Raw genomic sequence first — 22968 nt, forward strand, 5'->3', positions numbered from 1 at the left:
TTGTTATCGTCATCATCCTCATTGTCATTATCATCATTGTCATCTTTATCGATATTGATTGTTATTTTTATTATTCTTAAATTTGGTCAGTCATGCTTGGGCAGTTATTATTATCATCATCGTCATCACTATCAATAATGTTATAAATTAATTGTTACTGTTATTTTTTATTATTGTTAATTCTTTATTTTGATTCAGTCACACATCGACAACAATAAGAACTTATTAGCTTTATATTAATATAATTCCAAAATAACAATTGTATATGACTATTATTTTTGCTATTCTTTTCTATTGAATTATTTAATTAATAGCATTTTGTATATTAAAGCTGTGGTGTAGGCCATCTGCTTTTCTGCTAATGCAAATAAATTCAATGTTCAGAACTTTTCTACAAAACCAAACTTGAAAATATCTGTCATTTCCTTACCAATAATATTGCATTATTGTTTTACAGATCAAATCTAACTCACAACCTAACAGGGTGGAGATATATGAGAAGTTTGTTGAGGCTTTGGAGCCTGAGGTCTCAAAACTCGTAAACCTGTTCTACTTCCAGGTAAGCCCTAATAAAATTGTTATTTTTTTTAGATGTTGTTTTCTCATTTATTTAGATGGTGTTTTCTTTGATATACTGTATTAATATTTAATAATGGTCCAAATTTATATTGTGTTGTGTAGCTTCATTATTTACATTAAGGATTTTTCTTGAGTAAGCAGACATGGTCTTGACCAATTAAATCCAATTATACACTGAATTCTCATTTCAGAGGAACATTTAAGTTCCATTTTCACTTGTTTATTATAGTAAAAAGGGAAATCCTTTGCCGAGTCACAGGCAAGGCCCATAGGACTGGAGCTTATCCTCAATTTCACTACAGTAAAGGAGATGAGATCCTTGGGTGGGATGTTAGTCTACCACAGGTTACTCCAACCTAGTACCCTAGACTGAAGCAGTGTAGTTAAAGTGCCTTGCTTAAGGACACAAATGAAATTCATGAAGGATTGAAAACCCGACCTCAGATTTGAGAAACCAAACTTTTTCATTGATCCAAACAGCTTCCTCTTCTTCAATAATCAGGGGCGGATTTAGGGGGGGCCGGCCCGGCCTCGGCCCCCCTTTTTGGGAGGTAAAAAAAAGAAAAAAAAAAGAAAAAAAGAGAGAAAAAGAAAAAAATGATAGCCCAGAATGCCTCAAATGTTATGTTCGGGCGTCTAGAACACAAAACTTTCGCGGGGGCATGCCCCGGCCCCCCCACGACCGTGTTGTCTCAATCGGCCCAACTTTCGCCCCCCCCCCCCCTTCCGGCCCCCCCCTTTTTGGACATTTCTGGATCCGCCCCTGTTAGTTAAAAGTTGGGTCACCGATATCTGTGGCAGCTCTCTAAAGTGTCTGACAAAGAAGTTAAGAACAGAATTATGAAAACAATCCATTTGTGCTATAAAATTATTACGTAACTTAAGATGGTCAGTATACCTACAATTAGCAGATATATATTTTAAAACATCAACATCAAACATATAATTTAACAACAACATATAATTTAATCTGTCACAATGCCTACCCACCACAAACAACTTCCAACTGGTGATCCATCAGCCTTTTTTTTTTGGCAAATTATTGGTGAAGCCTACAGGAGGATTTTGCCCGCCCACTGAAATTGTTGTCAGTGACTTAAGTACTGGGATTCAGAGGTAAGCATATGAAAACTAGGACCACTGGTACAGGGAACAATAAACACAGAAAAAACAAATGTTCCTGTTTGTCCTATAAAAACTTGGATTTTGCCTGGGCCCCTGTAGACCTAAAGCAGCCACAGTGTAGTACCAGTACCTACTGTTACTCAGGTATAGAAGATGAGTAGTCTAGCCAACTTGACTAATCTTCAGTTATTTCAACTACAGAATATATAAGAAAGTTGTATCGATCACAAGTAAAAAGTGCCTCCTTTTTCACTTTAAGGTAAGCCACTTTAAGGTAAGCCACTTTAAGGTACGTCACTGCTGTGGGCAAATTCAAAAAAATTTTTTTTTTTTTTATGTCAAATGGGGACCTATAAAATCGAAATAAGATTTAGGCCCGTTGGTTTTGATATGGGGCATGGTATCTTTTTCTTTTTATCTTTAGAGGAATACACCCCTACACACTTAGTGCCACGCCCTTCCACTGCTGCTTAGCACTAAATATTTGGACTACTGTATATATGCTTTCCTGGCTAAACCCCTGAACATAGATATCTGTTCATATCTTTGGTTTAATTAGCCTCCCCGAAGGAACAAAGATCCAGGGAGGCTATAGGTTTTACCCACGTTCTTCTTCATGTTGTCATTGTTGGGAAAATTTGTGTTACCACAATAAATAAAGTTTTGTAAAATGCAAGGTGGTAATAAGAATACGGAGCCTATTGTTTTTGGTAGGTGTGTGAATATGCTAATTGCTCATTTGCATAATTAATATGTCACTAATTAAGAAATATACAATAGATACCATCATAATTCCCATAAAAGATTTTCTACTTTTAGTTGAAATTGTAATATGTCGTGCCTTTACATTTCAAAAAACAGTGATTCGATTTTTGCTGTTGAAATGAAACCTTTTTTGCAGTTGAAACAACTCTCTTCATGTTGTCATTGTTGGACAAATTTCTGTTACCACGAAACTAAAGTTTGGTAAAATGCAAGGTGGTAATAAGAAGACAGAGCCTATATTTTTTGGTAGGTGTGTGAATATGCTAATTGCTCATTTGCATAATTAATGTCACTAATCAGGAAATATACAGTAAATATATTATTTCGCCTTAACGTCGTTAAAATTTCCCCTTAGCGGCAGTATTTTCGCCTTAAGGTATTGTTTCTAACCCTTTCCATTGTTATCATTTCCCCCCCTATGGTAGTACATAGTCGCCTTAACGTCGTTAAAATTTCCCCTTAGCGGCAGTATTTTCACCTTAAGGTATTGTTTCTAACACTTTCCATTGTTATCATTTCCCCCTATGGTGGTATATAGCCGTATATATATATACTGTATATATGAATTTTATTGAAAATACCAAACGTTTTACAATTGTGTAAAAATTGATAATCCAATTCAGCTTTAATGAAGCGTAGGGATATCTTCTCATACTTCCTAAGCAAACAAATTGGCAGGTCTTCCGAATTCCTGATGATGACATAATTAATGTCGAAATATTGAATCCCAACACGATGGCGTGTATTTCAATACTTGGAGTATGTATTATACTTTCTTATCTGAGATTAATCAGTGGACCTTTCGGTTTATGGATTTGATTGTTAATAGAAATGTACAACAGGATTTTGATTAAGTAATTTCAGTTATATCATGGACCTATAATAGGTCCATGGTTATATCACACAAATAACAATCTTGATATAAAATTTTTTTGTCATTAAAAAACCTGCATATTAACAAAGAAGCAAGCAAACATCAGACTTTGAGGTACAGCTATGCCTAATATGAAATCATTTTCCCTTCAAATTAAACAGGAAACTGATGCTTGTTTAATAATATTCTGTGAACATAAACTGCTGCCTGTGTATAAGTGAAATGCTGATATCATTGAAAAGAGATCAGCATGCCAACTCTTCTTGTGGGCCCATCATCTGTCACCTACATGGATTATGGTGTACACATGTAGCTACCAGTGTTTATTTGTGCTTTATGATTGTCGCCTAGACTAGTCATTTGAAAACAAAATGCCAGAAAAAAAGAATATAGGGGTGCATAAAACCTGCAGTGTTTTTCGTTTTTGAAATACTGTACTATACTGAAAAGAATTTATTTGTCTGGAAAAAAAAATTGCTCTGGCTACTCTGCTAGATGTCACCAGTGAAAAGTTGCAAAAAACTTTGGTGGCACTGTCGATCATTACACCTGATATGTATCAATTCAATGTGACACCAATCCTTGGTGGATTAATTGCATGCATATAGAATAATAATAATTATATAACTTAATATGAACAAATGAAACATAGCCGTCATTAAATAAATTCATCAGTTTATATACTTATTGAAACATAGCCAAGTCTCAGTTATGGCTGACACTTGATGTCAAAGTTATTTAGCAGGTGTTGGGATACTTCGCCGGCTTGAGATGAAAAAAAGGAACTTGTACCAGTGTCCATTAAAAAGGAAGCTACTGGGAAAAAATATGTTTGTGCATCTGACCATGAACATTGTCTCAATTAAAAGCATCCAGCACCAAATGTTATCTGTACACTATATATCCCAATAGTTTATTCTTTTAAATGTCTTGAGCACCTATTTTGGTGAAGATGTTTGCACTTTAAAAATTGCTATTATTATTATACACCAAAGGAGCAATGCAAAATCAAATAACTTTATCAAGCATGGATTTAAAGAATTTTTTTGGGCTTTGAAAAACTTTGGAGATGAAGCCAGTTATGTTTACACTGAAGGCACCTGAGATTGTTTTATGTTTTATTGTTTCTTTATTAAATTTTGTTCTTTTCGCCGATGACACAAATATCTTATTCAAATCATAATATAGCCAATCTTTTCCAAATTATTAATAAAGAGCTAACTAAGGTATTTGAATGTTATCTCTGAACTTATCCAAAACCAATATTTCTATTTCCATTTCAACACCAATACATTATTTGCATGCATATTGTTTTTCAGCTATAAAAAGTAAAACATGCTAGTTTGTTTTTAAATTCAGAACATGTAAGGAATTGTCAGGTGTACAATTGATATGATGGAAGGCTTTCGAAAAATGAAGTGATTATATTTTGGCGTCGATAGATATGGACCCTTAAAAGCAAATCGTCACAGATTAGATATCTCAAAAACTAATTAACTCATCCAAGTGAAACTTTCGTGTTAGTGTAACTTTTTTAAAGTAGATTGTGTTTGGTGGTTGGTAAGTATGAATATATTTTTTAGGAATTATTTTATTAAAAGAGATTTCAAGTTTTGTGTGTTTTTTAAGAGGAGTGGAGTGAAGTGTGTTGGGGCAGTAGTGGTGGTGGTAAAATAAAGCCCCCCCCCCCAACCCACTAGCCAGGTGAGGCCTTACTGCTGTCAGTTTCTGTGTGACTAATTTTTTTTATCTGATTGTTAATAATGGATGTAATAACAATGGATAGAGCATGGTACCATATGCTGTCATTCTTCAGTGTATCTCTCGACACAGTGCAGTTTAGCAGGCTACTACTTGGCTAGTAGTATTAGGTCTTAGTAGCTAGGCCCCTAGCTAGAGCTACTTTGGAGAGGCCTTGTCAATGCATACTGTATGTACGTACGACGATACAGCCTAATAAACTGTTGTTTGTGATAATTACAGTTACAAAACAGTGAAAAAAGAATTAAAGGATTCTAATGGTAGACCAATTTAACTGAAGGGGCAGATATTCTGGTATTATTGAAAAAATTTACACAAATTTCATATGCTTATTGCTTTCCCTTTTCATAGAGAAGACTTTACATTCTCACCTTTTTCCTTTAGCCTACTGAGACTGAGAGCAGCTTCGTAACTCCTTGGATCAATATACGTCTTGCATTTATCTAAAAACTCCTGCTGATGTTTTTGTAGTACTAATATTTTTGCTAACTCTTGGATGAGTACCTTGCTTGAATGTATTTCCCATAAATGGACTAAGGCTTTAGAATCACGTGCAGATAAATAAAATATGATTGATCCTTCTTTAAATTTCTTCAAATCCAAACCCTTCGGTTGAAAGCTTTGCAGCTATAGACACAGTAATAGGTATACCTGAAAATAGTACCTAAATGTATCTGAATGTTTTTGAGATATCAATGTAAATCCAACATACAATTTGAAGTATAAGCATCAACTCTCTACAATATCTGCTGAGATAATATCATTTTCAGTAATGTCCAAAATTCCTAATATGACTAGAGTATTAATGACAAATAATTCTACACTTCACATTTTAATTATTGGATTGGATTGGATTTATTTGGTGTAAATACCAAAGATAGCCTACGAAAGTCTAGAAGAAGACTTATTTCCAGTGGGGTCCTTCTAGTGGTGATATGGGCAGTACACAGGAAAACAATCCCCTACTTTTTTCCGTAGAGTGTACTGCGTTATTTAACATGCACATGGGCCATAAATGCACCCGTGACCAACGGATTAAACGTCTCATCTGAAAGACGGTGCACTATTGTAACTTGTATTTCAGCCCTCTAGCTGAAACACAATTAGAGACCTAGAGATCTCCATGGTTCAGCGCATACACAGTGGCTACTACCAGATTAATAGCCAACTGAGCTAAGCTGCTCTCAAAAAAAATAAAAATTCACTTTGGTTTGTTGTGTTTGATTTGTAAGTTAAAATTAGTTGAGTTTTCTTTTTTTAAATAGGGTATTGTGGATGGAAAGACTGATGAAGCACTTGAAGAGATACAAGATAGAAGACTGTTGGGATTAAAACGTGCTGTATACACCTACCGTTAACACTTCAAAGTCAATTTCATTGTAAGTATGCCAGTGGAGATCTTTGGTGAGGAATGACTGATTTATATGTTTATAGCAAAAGTTTTTTTTTTTTTTTTTTTTTTTTTTTTTTTTTTTTGGTTTTTAAAAAATTTTTTTTTTTTTTTTTTTTTTGTGGAATTTAAAACAATATATTTTAAATTATCAAAACAGCAATATATAAAGTAATACCTTCTGTTAGAGCTTGTACCGCATTGAAAAGTTCAGATTTCTTCAAATTTTCAATGAATTCTTCCATATTTCTTTCACAAATTTTCATTCGATTTTCTAAATCAATAATCAAACTCCATGGATCCACATATTCCTTTGATGTTTCATTATATAGTCCACTGATTCTTACTACATCCTCATCACTCAGCGCCAATCCAAGCTTTATAATCTTTTGTCTGTGAGGTGTGAATTTTGTGATTGTTGCATCTCTAATGTTTGGACACGATGGTATTTCACACTTAATTGTATCTTCCAAACCAAATGTGCATGTTGCCTTTATAGTATCATACAGGATGTTGAGGTCAGTCGAACTCAAATTCCCAGAAGCATTCAACAAATTCATTAATTCCATTGTCTTACCAGCGTTGCTCAATTTATTTATATCTCCCACAAGGTCCCTGTACAAAACTTTAAGCATATTGAGGTATTGGCGCTGGTCATACCAATCCGAAAAAACTGTCAAAAGTTGTTTAAAAGCCATTTTAGTGAGTCCTATGTGAAAATAAAAAGTATCAAAATAAATACTATAGTAGTATGAATCATATTTACAGAAGCAGTAAAAACTGAGATTTATAATCAGTGGCAGATTTTTTCACTTAAAAATTAAAATAAAATAATAAATTTAAACTACCCTTACAACTAAAAAGCTGACTAATTACACCAAAGAGTCTATCATTTTATTTATGAACAAGAGTTGACTACAATGCCTGCTGTTCTGTCTAATTGAGGGATGGCCATATATACCGTATACCACATCAGATGACTTAAGGCCAACTCAGACAGCGTCGGCCGACACAGCCCGACGCGATTTGTTGTCGGGTCGTGTCGGGTGTGAGTTGAACGCAGACGCGATGGTGTGCGTCGGGGGCAGACGCGTAGTAGAATATTAAACATGTTTAATACTTCTCACGACGGCTTAAGACTGTCCCCGACGATAAATCTGGTCGGGCTGCGTCGGCCGACGCTGTCTGAGTTGGCCTTTAGGAGATCTGCAATAGTTGCTGCACTATTAATGTAACAGCACATGCCAACTCTCATTTAATTTCAAACCAGGCTAACTTAAGGTTTATTGGCCCTCAATTTCATCAGCAGGGACCAGAGTGAAAAATGGGATTACTTTCAGTCAAGTCATCTCAAAGGATCAAATAGTATTTTTCAAGAAATGTTACACTATACTTTCTAAATGTTATGTGGATAAAATGACATTTTAACTTCCTTGTTTTTCTCAATTTAAAATACACTGCATTTAAAAAAAACAGTGGGAGATCTAGGAATTTGAAATACAGGGAAATACAGGGAACCCGGGTAGGGACTTTTAGAGATGGAGTATAGACCACCTCAGCCCCACCATGGTTGAGGCTGAGGTAAGAAAATTTATTATTATGGCACCCCTAGTTGGCCGGAAATTGCACTGTCAGACTAAATTTGAATGTAATTTTTTTTCTCCACTTTAATTTTTTTTTTTTAATTTAGGGAGGGTGGGCTGGCTGGGCCCTTGAATCTGCCACTGAAATACTCTTTTAAAATTATCCAGGTAATCATAATCATACCCACTTATATATGTCATGCAAACTAAAGTTTATAAAAATAGTAATTTATTATCTGTTGATTAGATCCATGAAAAATAAGTAAGTCACTAACTTAGTCCCTTTGCATGTACAGTACTTCTAAAATCAATCAAGAGGTTGTTCTTCTCTTAATATTGAATTTCACTTCTTTGCAAGTGGTATTGCGACTACACTATTGTGAGTGGAAATACTACTATCTAATTTATGATCAAACAAGATTAGGGAGATAGGAAACACATAAAAAAAAGTGGGGGATGTGTCCCCCTGTCTTCCACCGATCAATGCCCCTGATTGCATACATGTATATACAATAGTTTAACTCCTGGTTCCTAATTGTTAATAGTGTTGAACTTATTTAGATTCTTATCTAAACCTACTATATGTTCTAAAAACTTTTGTACCCAGAGCCCCAAGTGAGACTAGTCTACTTAACTGATTGGGCAACCTTGGTTAAAGATTGTGAATAAATAAATAGAGTGGAGTCTACCATAATACTGTTATTCTGAGCATGTTCTGAGTCAGTGATATTGGGGTGTCTCTTTTAAAGTAAGTATCATTGGGGCATGTCTACAGTAACTATGTCACTTCTTAATTTTGGGAATTCTGATTGGATCAAATTCTTTCCGTATGATTTAATAACTTGTTTACCAAAAAGCTTCTAATTAAGATACTGTATATTTGAACATCAAAAGTTGGGCTCAAAATTATCAATCAACTGTATGAGAAGTTTATGTTCAGTTGACCACAGGGTTGATTTGTATAATTAGAGGATCAGTGTACTCAAATGGGCTATTAAGCTATCAAGTTGAGACATTAAAGACATACAAATTCCAATAATTATATATGTTAATATTATTGGACCTTAATACTACATTACGCTAGGCCTGTTCTGAGTTTTTTATTCAGATTGTGAAGTTAAATTCATGAATAATTAAATTACTCGATATAAATTTGTTTCATTTTATCCTAGAGACAACCAGCCTGCTATACTATATTGTCTCCGTCCAAAAGAAACTATCAGGTTTATAAGGGAGCTTTGTCTCTGATAGATATTCATGCGATTTAATCACACAACTTCCTGAAGTGTATACCACATACGGTTTGTTATTCACACAAAATGTGTGCTATTATAATTCTTACCTAAATTGGTGAAGGTGAAAGGTTACATTTCTTTCACCATGCAGTCAGCTTGAAAGAAGGATTAGCATTTTATTAAGAATAAAATTAAATTTAAAATCAAATAATATAATGTCTTTTGTTTACCTTGACTTGAAGCCATGTTAATGCTGCTAAATTTACTCATTCATTCCTGGAACAAATAATCATAGGTGTTCAGAACAGGGCTCCACCAACTGACAAATAGGTGCACACAGGCACTCTGTTAGGCAAGATGCTGGGATCCCGTAGCTTCCACCTCAGAATGATCCTCGACTCTACTACCTTGCACTGCAAAAGACAATGACATTGCAAGTAGAAATGGGTCGGGCCCAAGCTCGGATACCCGATTCTAAGACTTTATATTTTATAAAGCATTTAACAGTATGTGTTTTTTTTTCCTTTCTCAGTTTACTATTGGCTGATAAAAATATGAGATTCATTTGAAAACAATAATATCCAAAATATCTTGGTAACATTAACATCACTTTTAAGATTTTTGGTGAAGAACTGGTTGAAAATGCAAAATGTCATCAGAAACAGATCTTTGTACATATATTATTATAATATACGATTAAAGACAGTCAGTTTTACTTCATAATTGCTGCGAAGCAGCCAATTCATTTTCTTGGCAGCAATTTGACCTCTGAAAGGTCATTGTTTGTCAAAAAACCTGCGCCTATGACAATTGAAAAGCGGAGTTTCCTTCTTTCGTTCTGCCGCGTAAAATCAATTACTTTAGGCGACGTTTGTAGACTAACCTACTCGTACCAACGTCCGCATGTCGCGACGCTGGAGTACTATTCAGCGTTTTTATTATATTTCTAGGTTTCCTATTTCTACGTTTAATCGGCTCATGTCTCAGCCACAATATTTTGAGGCCAGTATTATTTACGAACCCATTTAAAATTATTTACTAGCCTATTTCAACGTGCTAATTAATACATTTAGGCGACGCTTGTTGTAGACTGGCATAGTGTTTTCGGAAATAAATACCGTTTTATACACATGCGCAGATCGATTCGCCAGCAGCGAGTCATCGGCCAGCAGAGCAGCGAGTCGCCAGCAGCGAGATGTCACTGCAGCAAAACACTATTGTACACGGTACCAACGCTGTTCTAATATAGACAATGGTTCGTGTCTCATATTATTTGTTATATTTTTATTATTCATTATTTTCACTTGACTCGCATAAATAATTTTGTTCGAAGAACATTTTATGCAGTTTTACTTCGCAGCACTTCACTTGCAATTTGCAATTTCTAGTTGTAAAATGTCTGAATTGAAGTCAAAGCAGTTAAGTTTCCTCTTGTGATATGTTTTTTATCTTGAGAGTTATCCAGCAGAATTAGTGTGTACAGTACCATAATGTATACTATAGCTTTCTTACATAGATGAATATTCTGGTCCATTTTTCCATTTTTTTTTTTTTTTTGTCTATGCTATATCTAGGACCGTACATACTGTACATTAATTATATTAAATCAAATACTTACCTCCAGACTTGTTCTTTAGATTACGCTGAGGTGTTAGTACCTTATACTGTATTGTGACTGGAATGTACAATGGTTGTATTTTTATTACGTGTTGGTGTTGTATCACTCCAGTGCTGCTATTGTGTACTATATGCTTGGCTAGACAAAATCAATCGGTGAGGCTAGACAAAATCAATCAGTGATGCAGACATTTTGAACTGTGAGTTTAATATTCAGTAATAGTCAATTCACTAAATATATTTGGAAGTCTATCATGCTGTATTATATTTCGTACCACCTGTGTTTAATTGCTTCATTAATTGGTTTTTTGGTTTTTTGTCCTCCAAATTTTTAGTGATAAAGAGAAGGGTATCTGTATAATTATTTTTATTTTTGTTTTTTTTGAATAGGAAAAAAAAAATGTAGGAAATAAGCCACCCCTGTTAAAATCCACGTCCCGTCCAAAGCCACCCAACAATGGACTATACTATTGCAAGGTGGGGTGCACAATGGGTTGTTTGTCTTGATGTTGCTCTACAATAGGTTTAGGATGCCAAGAATTTTTGTATTACTATTATTTTATTCTTTTGTGTATTATAAGTTATAGACTGGGTGTAGCCTAGCTAGGCATAAACATTTAGTACTCCAAATGCAAAACAGCAGTTGTCTGTCAGAAGGTGAGTTTTTTAGCCAAATCTCATGAAAATTTCAAATTGCTCTAACTCATCAGAAAATGCTGGCGGGGAGCCAAAAGACTCACTGTGAGGTTATCTCAGGTAGACCCCCCAACAGGCAAAATATTGGGCGATTTCAAGGGGGTTGGGCAAAAAAGTGTGTTGGAACCATATGGAATGACTCAATAGCAACAAGGGTCGGATATAAAAATTATGAAAATTTGCAGATATGTGGTCTTAAATATAAATAGGCCTACTGTAGTGTACATAAATATTTCTTAATATTAAATAATTTTGAAAAATATCCCAGCAGTGAAGACTTAATTTTACCTATCTGTGAATTGGGGCCATTTAATATTGGGAGGGGGGTGTTGGGCCATTTTTCGGTTAAGCCATTTTTATTTAGCTAATGAAAACTTTAAAACATCTGCTCACTGAACGGTTCATTGCACACCTTTACACAGTAAATGAGTGAAAATGAGACCCCTTTTTCTTACAAAATCAACTATATAATTTGAATGGTTTCATTTGGCAATCTGGGACGATCGGATTATAAAACTACATGTTTTAAGCTTTATAATCATTTATATATTCTTACAATTAATGCAAAATTGAGTGATCATTTTTCTTTTAGAGTTGACAACATCTTTGCTTTTACATAGGAAAAAGGTTAAAATTATAGTGTTTTTTTGGTATACTTCTGCTTCTTCTTAACATAACTCTGCACAATAGGTCGCTAAACTTCAGGGTAAACAGTAAATTAAGCTTTATTGACATATACGTCTCATACTGGGTGGTTAAATAACCAGTGATCATTTTGTCTTTAAAATTTTGTATTTAGAACTGTTTTTACCCTCTCTATGAATGATGTCACACGCTTTAAACCAATAGCAGCTATGGATTTTGAGTTTTATGCGGTTAGTGCGTTCATGCATAAGATGTAGGTCAAATTTACCTGATGAGCTTTTGTCAAAAATAGGGGAAAAGTTTTCATTATGATCTGTACATTTTGGTCTAGAGAAATGTTTATGTTTCTTTTGAAAATAAGGTTTAAAATAAGAAATTGGTATCTCCTAATCTTAAGAAAAATACGTTAAGGAAACTACTTAGGGATTGCTGTACTAAAACTGTATTTAAGTTTAATAATAAATTCTATAAACAAACTGATTGCGTTTCAATGGGCTCACCCTTGGACCAGTATTAGCCAATATTTTAATGACTGAACTAGAAGAGTCTATTGTTCCTAAACTTTTAGAATCAGGTATTATTAAGTTTTATATTCGTTTTGTTGACGACACACTAGTGCTAGTTTGGGCGTTCCCACCCTTTTGTTTTGTTTTCGTGAATAATGGCTTTTGTTTTAGCCTTTCACTAGCAGCCTTCTCATTGGTCAGTTTATCCATCCAATCTCCATCCAGCTTGTGTTTTAGCCTTTCACCCATTGGTCAGTTTACCACCATCCAGCCTCTCTACCCAAACATATAAGTATTTCCCTGTTTGGAGTGTCTGCAGATATTATTCTCCTGAAGACGATTGAAGCATCTCAATCGAAACGTCGAGACTTTCTCAACTACAACAGTTCTTTTCAGAACTACTTACGTGGTGTACCGCAAGCTTCAACATATATTATTTCTTCGCCATGCAAAACCTAATGATTACCATCACATCCTACGTCGCTTTAACACTTTTCATAAACAGATGATTAATTTTACCTGTTACGTCGGGCGTATTTTACTGACTCGATGATATTCGACAACAACACTTTTGCCTTTTGGTATATATTTATTAACTGTCATTAAGATGTAAAATTACTGTAAAATAAGTAAAAACAATGATTAAACAATTAAATTAGGCAATAAGAAACCCACTGCACCTCGACAATACCAATGGTATCAGCCTATCCTATGACTTCATAAATATTCATTTGTGCAGTCAAGCGTGACGAGTCACTCGCGACGGTGTATCATCAAATGTTAACATGCGATGTATTACATAGGCTTATTGCTTATCAAACCGTCACTACATTACTAAATCTAACAATTGCTTAGACTTATGATTATAGCTCAATAATCAAACAGTGTTCTTCTATAATTATGACTGTACACAGCCGCAATAATATTATAAACAGGAACAACAAATATAAAGATAAAATACGTAAAGGCTACATGCATTAGTTAGACTGACTCCTTGCCTACTTATGTTGCAGCCTGTGGTCTAGCACAAAGTTACGATGGAATGCTTCTAATTCCAAATCACTAATATTACTGTGCTGTTCATATCTATAGTACAACTATATATTCCACAACAAATCATGTACATACCAGTCCCACAACAGCTAAATTAAGGCATAGTAAAACGGTGTAATTCGACTTCCTAAATTCAAATGGACGCTCTCCATTAACAACATGTACTCCTACAGTATGGCGTCCCTAGTTTACAACGCGCAACACTCGTTCTTTACCGCACTAAACTTTCGGGACTCTACCATTATACTACAAGGTATGTTATATATATGTATGAACCAACAGAGGGCCTCCTATATGAATCTATATTCATCACATTACCTTTGAATCATTTGAAAACAATGATATAGTACATTCTCTAGATTTATACAGTAATTTGACAGCAGCACATAGGAAGCATGAGCATATATCGTAAAAATACACATACAGGTCAATATATTCATTATGATAGCTTTGCCCCATGGAACTATAAGATTTCTTGGATTCGTAGTTTAGTTTCAAGAGCCCACAAACTGCGTACTACCGATAAAATTCAAACAGAATATTAGAAAATTTATGTCATGGAATGGGTACCCTTTAAAAGCTGTTAACCATGTACTCAATAAATTAAATGAACCTAAATTTATACATAGGCCTACTAACATTATTGAAAGTTCGCAAAATTTGTCTATACTATTGTTTAAAGAAGTGTTGCTATACGTAGACTACACCCATTGCTTAACAATGGGCTGACAGCTTCAAAGGAGCTTTCTTTGTTTTTGTACAGTAGGTAGCTTTGATCAGTAGGGTAAGATGCTGATCTTTAGTTTATTCATAAATGTCAACTTTTTTTTTTTTTTTTTAATATTTTTTGTAATTTCAACATCACTTCTCATTATGGCAATGAGTAAAAGCCTAATGTTCTATTTACAAATAGACATATAGTAATAAAGTCTTGTTTAATACTATTATCCTTTTCTTTTTACCATTTTTTTTCCTTTTTTCTCTTTCCCTCTCCTTCCCTCCCCTCCCTGCCAAAAAAATTATGTTAAAGTAGTTGATAATCAGCCTCCTTTCTCATGTCAGTTCTCAAAAGATATGCCACTCCATGTTAGGGAGCCACATAATAGAAAGCAGAACATAGTGAAGGAAGTGGTTACTGTCATACCAAAATAATATAATAATATGACTCCCCACATGTGTATCAGCTATGGTCACTGGAAAGTAATAAGCCCCAATCCTGATTTACATGAGCTTTTGTATCCTTCTGACCGCAAAGCAAAGATATGTCAAGGATCTCACTTAAATGGTGTATAAAGTACAGTATTTCAAATAAAATGAAAGTAAAATTAATTATTATATACATGTTTGCTATTTAACTATTTTTTTTTAGGCTAACTTGAAGTCAGTATGGAGAAAAGAGCAAGAGATACAAGTTAAAAAAGACATAAGGGAGATGAACATGATAGGAAGTGTGACGACATGAAGTGCCACTTGATGAATTCTTTCTCACCTTGTTAAAGTTTATTGTATAAATGGGTACCTGTTGGGGTTGCCTGCTCACTTAAAGAATGTGTACCCAATGACCAGGGAAAAGAATTTTGTTTTATATCCAAAATATAAATGCCTGTACCAGTACCTGCAGTAAATACATGTTTGTTATTTTTTTCAGATTAATCATCTTAAAATTCATTATGATAGTCAGATAATTTCAGAGCCAAAGGGGATACAAGTTAAAAAAGATGGAGACGAGAATGATGGGAAGCGTGGTAAGTTTATTATATATTCATTTCATTTTTTTTCAATTTGACAAAAACAGGCCTGATGTTGCCAATAAATACACCCAACTCACAGAAAGGGAACAAAGCTTGATACTAGGGAAATAAGAGAAAAAAAAAATCAAATTCAGATTCTAATGACATTTATTCAATGATGAGAAACCATACAATAATTATAACATATTTGTTACGTGTACTGTTCACACAGTATGTACAATTAAAGATGTACTTTGAAAAACAGATACTTAATTTATTTTTAGTGGGTTACTTTGGACCGGTATTTCAATCTTCATTTTTTTAAAATACATTTGTATTTTAATATGAAACTTATAATTCAAAAATGTCATAATAATTATATACATAATTATTTTCTTTTCAAGGCAACATTATTTAAAAAGTCTGATTTACCCAGTGTACATACCAGCTTTGACACATTAAAGAAACAGTTCTTGATTAAAATAATGAAATAAATGCTTAATTGTGATCAAGCATTTGATTATGTCCAATATGATGTGATCTAAAATTTTAAAGTATGTGGTTTCCGAAGTACTGTAATTTTTACCATAAAGCTGATGGTGTTTTACATTCGTTTTTCAATGAAAAACTGACTTTCATGTGTTACACAATAAAATTGAATAAACATAAATAAAAACAATATTTTCTAAGATATGTAGGCCAATATATTTTACAAAACCACACTATTAACACATTTAAATGTAGAGATATAAATTACCGTATTAACAGATTTTTTCTTATGAGACTCCTCACTCACAGTAATGCTCTGTATAAATCATAAATATACACAATGAAAATGAAATGAGTCTGACTCAATGCATGTTTCTCTCTTAATACTGTATTAAATAATGCAAATGTTTATTGAGCCTGTTCAAAATATGGTGTTAATTCAATCATGTAACATGCAACATGTAAAATTCAGAGCAGTATAGAATATTGTGGTGGATTTTCTGGCAGTCTAAGCATTTTTCTATTGACTATGGTCTACGGGTTGACTATTAAATTAGCAGCTTAGCTCAGTCGTCTAATCTTGCGGTAGCCACTGTGTGTGCGTTGAAATGTGGAGATCTCTAGGTCCCCGGTTTAATTCCCATCGCTGCCACTCCTTGTGCTTCAGCTGGAGGGCTGAAATACAAGTTACAATAGCGCACCGTCTTTCTGATGAGACGTTTAAGTCGTTGGTCCTGTGTGCAATTATGGCAAATGTGCACGTTAAAGAACGCAGTACACTAAGAGTAGGGGATTGTCTCCAGGTGTGCTGCCCAATCACCACCAAGGATCCCACTGGTAATAAGTCTTCTTCTAGACTTTTGTGGGCTATCCTTGGTGTTTACACCGAATAAATCAAAATCCAATCCAAATAAACTTTAATCCCAATTAATTAAGTTTCAGAGCATTTATTGACTTAATAAAAACTGGTACCATTACCAACACAATACAATCATGTACAGTATGCAGAGCACACAGCAGCCACCGGTAATCAGACAATAACCACCCGGACATAAACAGGTGTCTAGAAAACTAAGATCTAGAAAACTAAGACCTAAGATATCTTAGTTTTCTAGATCTAGAAAACTAAGATATCTTAGTTTTCTAGATCTAGAAAAACTAAGATTTTTAATGATGGGTTGTACCATTAAGCCATGTAAAATAAAACAATTGGTTAGCATCCTTATGTTATCAATTTTCATGGTAGGGAGGGAGGTTTCTTTTGTTTTTTTTTTTTATCTTGCATCAAACATAAAAAAGGGGTGGGGCATTTTTCTCTTTCTTTTTCTCTCCTGGTGTCATTCTCACTGGAGCAATTTTTGCGGCTTACTTTCACAACTGAATAAAATGTTGCTGCAGCGTTGTGTCAGCATTATTTTATGACACACAACCAATAATGTTTGCAAACATTATAATGTAAGAACGCTTGGTGTTTGCTGGGTACCTATATATCTTAACATTTTAGCCTATGAAGCAAGTTTAAGTTAATTTGGAAACTAAAGGCTCATTATTTCAACGTTTTGCATATAATATACTGTATGTATCTTCTGTGTATTTTACTGTGGACATTGTTAAAATATACTGTGCCTCTCTATAACTTGAACTAGGTTCCTGTGAACTGATTTTCTTATTTTCTAAATAATTTTCAGCTACCATATATCCTCTATGTCATGTATTTGTTTCCATGTACACTTTGTAGTTTACTTTTAGGTAATCCCAGGATGTAGGTAAAGTCTTAACCCTTTGAGGTCGTGGTCCGTATCCCAAACGGAGTAATTTATTTACTTTCCCTGGATGCGCGGTCCGTATACGGTACGGACCTATTTATAGTTACTATGACGTTAGGGAAATCCCCTAAAAGAGTCAGCAACAGAGGGCAGCATTATTAAAACAATAGGACAAGGCTTAGCGATCGTATAGAGCAAAAAAAAAAAAAAAAAAAATTTTTATGTCAGTGATTGATGTACTGTACTTGGATAGACGAGGATAGCGGGATTGTTTCACTGAAAACTGACTTTTTTTTAGAAAATATTCATTTGCATTACTCCAATTATTATAAATCATGGAAAAATATTGGCATGATTTTAATTTTACGCAAAAGAATAAAAAAAATGAGAAATACAGACTATTTCTCATAAAATATTACCATTTTCTGGACGAATTCATCGTTACAAGGCAAATTCATAGGTTGTAGATCGCATCCACTGGAATACTCTCGCTTTTATGTATACTTTTATACAGTCAATAAAGTGCGCCCTCTCTAATAAGATTAGTTTTTGTACTTCGTATCTCGCACAATGCGGTCGTTCGATTAAAGCTGAGACATGTTTGTTTAAGTGTCAAAATCTCTTGTCAGAATCAGTTTTTTAACAAATTTGAAATAATTCCTATGAAATATTATATTTCACAAGTGTCAATACTAGCAACGGAAAATATCATGTCGGCCGTTTTTATGTGTGATAACAGAACCTAAATCGAGGTAAGGCTAGGCCTAGCCTAGCAACGCTGGATAGGCTAATGTTTTCGGCGCCTACGATATTTCTTCTCACGACCTATTGTAAAATGAAAAATTCATCCGCATTTATTTTTTGTGTGGAACACAAAAAATCAAATTTCTTTCTATCTTACATTTATTTCATTCTTAGGAATGTCTAAATTCAGTTAAACTAGCAATTCCGTATTATATTTATAAATCTTTATAACATTATACAAAAATTAGATTTTTCTTAAAAACCGAAATTTTGCCGGGAATGGGGCTTTAACATTTAGTGACTACTACCTAAATTATATATTGTTGGTAACTTTGCACTGGTATTTATGTCTTTATTCTAAAAAATGTTTCATTTTTATTTTAAAATATAAAATGTACAAATCAAAATCATGTTTTCTATTCTTCCTAGGCAAATTATTAATAAAACGTTAAAGAATAATGATCATCAAAGACTAAGGCCAACAAAAAAAACAAAAAAATTGTGTTGGCCATGTTTTGGGAAAATCCAAAAACTGGGAAGGTAAACAAAATTGCCTTCCACCGTGCCCTCTATTTAAATTCATGGGTCTGCCTAATATGGTGACAACTATCTATTTAGCTTAATCTATATCCAAGTGGATTTGTATAGCTTGGTGGTTAAGATGCTTTAATTCCAATCCGTGGGTTCTAGGTTCAATCTGGTCACAGTAACATTATTTTTTTTGCCATTTTTTATGTTCATAAGAATATGACATTAATGTATTTTATTGCTTTCAAGCAAAAATCCTAAATATCTTGGTAACATACAATATCACTGTTTGTATTTTTGGTAATGAAGCACTGGTTTTAAATGTGAAATGTCAGAAATGGAGCTAATTCACACTAAACTATTATACACAGTGGAAAACAATATATATTCTTACACCATGTCTCAATTGAAGTCAAAGTACGTAGTACTGTCCTCTTGCATTTATTTTTAGATCTCAGGACTCTATCCAGAATTATACTGGATAGCTTAAACATGGATATTCATGAATGTGAATATGCTATCTAGGCCAACATACAACACATCTACATTACTTATAAATCAATATACTTACCTCCAGATTTGTTTTTCGGTTGAGCTCGAGATATTTTGTATTCTGTTCTGGAATGTACGATTCTTTCTGTTATATTTTTGATAACATGATTTGACAAGCCCTAGGTAGTTTTGGTGTTGCATCATACAGTGCTATTATGTACACTATATGCTTGGCTAAAAAAAGTCAATGAAACTTGTGTTTTTGATGCACCTCATAGCTAGCTGTGTTCACATGATTGCTTCCTTATAAAATATATCAATTACGACCATACCTTTACAACCGAGAGAATTTATCTTAGCTTGTGTTCAGTTACTCTTGAATATGAGTCTATTTGATAAACAAAAGTGCCTTCCACCGTGTCCTCTATTTAAATTCATGGGTCTGCCTAATATGGTGACAATTATCTATTTAGCTTAATCTATCTCCAAGTGGATTTGTATAGCTTGGTGGTTAAGATGCTTTAATTCCAATCCGTGGGTTCTAGGTTTATTTTGGTCACAGTAACATTATTTTTTTTGCCATTTTTTTATGTTCATAAGAATATGACATTAATGTATTTTATTGCTTTCAAGCAAAAATCCTAAATATCTTGGTAACATACTATATCACTGTTTGTATTTTTGGTAATGAAGCACTGGTTTTAAATGTGAAATGTCAGAAATGGAGCTGATTCACACTAAACTATTATACACAGTGGAAGACTATATATATTCTTACACCATGTCTCAATTCAAGTCGAAGTACGTAGTTCTGTCCTTTATTTTTAGATCCCAGGACTCTATCCAGAGTTATACTGGATAGCTTAAACATGGATATTCATGAATGTGAATATGCTATCTAGGCCAACATACAACACGTCTACATTACTTATAAATCAATATACTTACCTCCAGATTTGTTTTTCGGTTAAGCTCGAGATATTTTGTATTCTGTTCTGGAATGTACGATTCTTTCTGGTTATATTTTTGATAACATGATTTGACAAGCCCTAGGTAGTTTTGGTGTTGCATCATGCAGTGCTATTATGCTTGACTAAAAAAAGTCAAGGAGAACTTGGATTTTTTATGCACCTCATAGCTAGCTATAAGTGATTAAAAATAGGCCTTATTTTAGAATATTACCCTATGTTTGATTCGCACGTACGGTATTGTTATTGGCCATAAGATGACCGAAAAGTATAGGAATTTTGTAAAAAAAATTTGAAATGCTCAATGTGTGTTTTGTTGCGTCATCGTAAATGAAACTGCTCACGTGACCTAGAGGGCCGACCTCCCAAAAAGTAGTTTGTTATTTTTTTGAGCAAAGCGGTTTTAAACAGAAATGTGTTTCAAGATTGTTTATGAGTGAACGTAATTATGAAAATAATAATTTAGACAACCTAAACCATTGCTTGAAAATGTCATAGCAAATGTAGTAGGAATCCTAGTACAGCACTGAAGTGAGTATAATACAAATACCGTACTCGCGCGAATAAGCGCCCCGTTTGAATAAGCGTCCCTATCGAATAAGTGCCCCTCATAACGAGAAAATTTCCTTAAGCGTCCCGTTTGAATAAGCGCCCCCCTTCTAATTTGAATAAATGCCCCCTCAATAACCCAATCAATCCTGGGACTGTGGATGTTGGCATGATTTGAGGTGTGGAGTGGAATCACATTCTCCTTTAGTCAATATCAAAGTGAGGATATTTATCTTTGACAGAATGATGAGAGCTCCCTGGACAGACAGTATATTTCCAACTTTCATCTTCTTTCATTTGTCTATAGCTTAGTACTATTACTCCTTTTCCGACAATTTGCACCTTTAACACATTCTCATCTAAGTTTTCAAGAAAACCTGCAATGATCATGCCGACCTGTTATTCTCAATCGACCGATGGCGAACAAGCTAACCACCACTACTAATTTCATCTGCTATTCTGCTGTTATGTAATACTGTACTCACAACATTCTTGTCATGACAAGCCATGCTCTCTGGACGATTATCTTTTCCGCTGCAGCACCATTCGTAATTTGCGGTTTCCTGATGTCCTTATTTAATCGTTTTTTTTTCAAAATGTGCCTCTTGGATTTAATAAGTTCTCATAAGTACCCCTCGATTTTCATCTATTTCCATTAGCGCCCCCTCAATTTTCACTCTGTTTTATAAGTGCCTCGTTCGAATAAGCGCCCCATTTGAATAAGCACCCCTCAAAAAGTGCAAAAAATATTTCATATCTAAATTGGCTTAAGTGAAATCATTTTGCAATACAGTCAGCTTGAAAGGGAAATGATCATTTTATTAGAATAATAAACCTTCCATATTCTTCAAAATTTTAAAAGTTTACTAAAAAAGCTGCAATATGGCTGAAACGTGCTCTAATTTAGTCAAAAAGTGATTTCGAGCATTTTGAAAATTTAACGCACATGTGAAATTATGGTACATTACATTTAACATTAACCCGAAGTTAATGCTCACTTAATACGATTTCGAAATGGCAGTTGGTTAGGCTGATATGATCGATTATGTAAAAACGCATGATTGGTCACCTTGAAAATCTTACCGTGACTATTCCAGGTGAAGCCAAAATGATCGATGAAGTGACCGTGTGCCTAACTTGTGACAATTTTGAGATATCGTGCGAACAGAAATGGAAGGAAAGGTAGAATAAAAAAAAAAAGATGAAGTAAGAAGATCTCTGACAATAACAAGAGGTGATCCGCTCGAGAAGCGGTTCACCAATTACTTTAGTATAAATAGTAGTAATTGCAAATTTATATGCGTCAAGGGCCCCAACAGTATTCTCAAACCAGGGCCCCTCAGAACCTAGTTACGCCACTGCAGTGGCGTCAATCATTTACTTGTTTTGCATTTGTTTGTTTATTTTCTTATCTGGATTTTTTTATCTGTATTTTTTTGAACTTGCAATTTTTAGCTTAAATATGTAATTTTGTGCAATTTTCTTGTAAATTTCTCTATTTCATTTCATACTGTAATTTTATTAATCAATTTGTAATTTTGATGTAATTTCTCGCAATATATTTGTCAATTTCTCTTTTCCTTTTCATACTGTAATGTTATTTATCAATTTATCTTTCACTTGTTTGTATTTTTCTATATATTTATATGTATTATAAGACATCCTGTAATTGGCTTCCGCTGTTGGATGATTTTCGAAATAAATAAATAAAAACATTTGTATGGTCAGCAACTTCTACATTGTAAATCAAAAACAATATAAATACCAACACATGGAAACTAAAGCCTTTTGTATTATCCAAAAAATGAAATTTGTTTTGTTTATATAGTTTGCAGTAAATGAGTGTTGATAAAATCATAGATAAATTTGCTGG

General features: G+C 33.9%; 1 protein-coding gene across 2 annotated transcripts in view; it reads right to left on the minus strand.

Annotated features, from left to right (window-relative positions):
• LOC117110781 overlaps positions 1-22968 on the minus strand; it is a 54629-nt gene that overhangs the window by 30271 nt on the left and 1390 nt on the right. The window contains exons 1-3 of one of the 2 annotated variants that reach the window (XM_033253597.1): positions 10931-12054; positions 9543-9725; positions 7072-7203 (exon numbers count right to left, since the gene is read on the minus strand). The gene's annotated coding sequence lies outside the window, so the exon portion shown is untranslated. Of the gene's footprint in view, positions 1-7071; positions 7204-9542; positions 9726-10930; positions 12055-22968 lie in introns of those variants that run through there. The other variant, XM_033253587.1, reaches the window with a different exon arrangement.

This window comes from Anneissia japonica, unplaced genomic scaffold (assembly GCF_011630105.1).
Source record: "Anneissia japonica isolate Jap-2015-1 unplaced genomic scaffold, ASM1163010v1 scaffold1511_len2985839_cov193, whole genome shotgun sequence".
NCBI lineage: Eukaryota > Metazoa > Echinodermata > Crinoidea > Comatulida > Comatulidae > Anneissia > Anneissia japonica.